We start from the raw sequence: 2,245 nt of genomic DNA, 5'->3' as shown, positions 1-2,245 counted from the left end.
CGGGGGGGGGGGGTGTCTCTTCTGTGTCCCTGGATAGCACAGGGCTCCCAGCAAGGGGAATTTTGGGGATCTTTGTGCAGAGGGTTGAGGACATAATGTTTGGCTGTGAGTCTGGTTTTCAAGTGCAGAGAGCCTGAAGTGCATTCTGGGATTTGATCCACCCATCCATGTGAAACCTGTGGGCAAGGTCTTGCTGACCCAAGTCTCCTTTGAATGACCTGGCTTCACCCTGTGTTTGGTGCTAGTGGGATGGGTGAAGGAAAGGCCATCTGATGTGGGTCCTATCCAGGCCAGACTGGTAGTGCCACCCCACAGGGCCCAGCTCCAGGAGGGATGGACTTGGGAACTTGAGACCCAAGAGGGGCCTCCTCTCCACTCCACTCAAGTCACACTCAGGCTGAGACTCCAGTTGCTCCAACTCTTTCTGCACACTCACTGGAGACCTGCAGAAGAGAGTGGGCTGTCCACATCACATGGCTGACTCATGAAAGAATCGGCTAGACCTCGCTCGGGTCTGCTCCCCTTCCCAAACATGCTGAGCCTGAGGGCAATTTCAAAACCCAGTTTTGATAACTTTCTCCCTTTGATAGCCATGAAGTGGTGCATCTCTGAGGAAGCCACAACAATTGTTTTTCTTCTTCTAGTCACTGAAGAAGCAGCCCCACCGTGTGTCCTCAGGGAAGGCTGGTTCTGCTGGCTTTGGGGAGGATTCTCATTGTGTACGAACTCTGAGGCTCCTCTGGTGGGCTTCAGCAGAAGGTCCCTGGATAGGAAGGATGAAGAGGAGACTTCGGCCCACCGCCGTATGAGGACGCTTGCGCCTGCACAGACTCTCTGAGGGGCTCGGAAACCTTTTGGTTGAGTGAGAGAGTGCGACGAGTGTCAGAAGGGCACGTTTGGCCTCCACTGCCCCATCCCGGCTGGTGAGCGGACCTCAGATGTCTTAGGAATGTGCTGCTCCTGGAGTCATTCGAGTTGCATTTGGAAAGGGGACCTTGGAAATGTTTTAGTGCTCTCTAGTCACTGTGTCTCCATTGATATCCTTAGCCCTTCAAGGTGTGGCCACAAGAGAAGGAAGCCACTTCCACATTTTTGTCCCATGATTCCAAAATGCGTTCTTATCTCTTTTACCTTATCCCCACCTCCCCACCTCCTCAAACTCTTAGTCACAAAATAATGGCCAATAGAGTTGGTCTCTAGTGATAGAAATGCTTATTGATGAGGGTCTTCCTTTGTTGCTCCCTTGAATTCCTTGTCCAATGGACCTGGGGACCCAGTGCCACACTGCCTCTTGCTGACTGGACAGCCTGGAGTTTTTGCTTTGAGCTGCTTGGGCCCTTCAGTGTCCAGGACCAAGGCTGATGCATCTTTCAGAGGCTGCAGATTTGGAAAGCTGTGTGTAATGGTCCAAACATCCATCCGTCTCGCTTGGGCTTCTCCAAAAAGCAACCACAGCAACAGATGAAAGGCCCCACCCCTGCCCCACGAACTCTCCTCCTCTCTCAGCTGTGATGTGATCGTAGTCTCAGTCTCTAGGTGTGTGTGTGTGCGTGTGTGTGCCTGTGTGTGCGTGACACCGTGGTCCTCTGTCTTATGGAGATGCTCCTTTCTCTTGCGTGTTGAGTTCCCACTTCTGTGGCTCCTCCTGTGAAAAGTGCTGTGATGTTTCTGCTCTGTTGAAGGGACGTACCAGGTTCTCTCTGCGTTTCAGTATTGGAGATGAGGCTGTGCCACATCTCCCACTGTCCCAAGGGGACACGCCGATTTGGTGACTTCCCAGAGAACTGGCATATTGCAAAAGGCTCCAGGAAATCTACAGGTTGGAAATAGCCCACGTGTGGATTTGGACTCACTGGCCTTGGGCTTGCCTGGAGACAGAGGCAACCGGTCACCATTCAGAGAGGCCTGACGGAAAGGGCTGCCCCTGAAGCAGGACCTGCCCACCACCTCTCCCTGCCCTCCCTCCTGTCCTGAGTGGGTTCTGTGAAGAGGGCTGAGGACAGGTCTAGACCTGTGGCTGAGGAGATGGAGAGCGAAGTGGCCATTGAGCAGCCTTTACCTTTGGGACCCTGGAGTCCCAGATCCTCTGTGGAACCCTCGCACGTTTGTTCACAAAGACTGACTCACAAGCCACCATCCCTTCCTTGCTGTGGTTAGTATCTTGTTCTGTGATTGGTTAGCAGTGTTGACTACCCACGTAGTGAATCTTTTGTCTGCAATTTAGAGAATGTGTAAACAAATAAAA

This window comes from Tupaia chinensis, unplaced genomic scaffold (assembly GCF_000334495.1).
Source record: "Tupaia chinensis unplaced genomic scaffold, TupChi_1.0 Scaffold148607_1, whole genome shotgun sequence".
NCBI classification, from domain to species: Eukaryota; Metazoa; Chordata; class Mammalia; order Scandentia; family Tupaiidae; genus Tupaia; species Tupaia belangeri.
Note: the sequence above shows the minus strand (reverse complement) of the source record.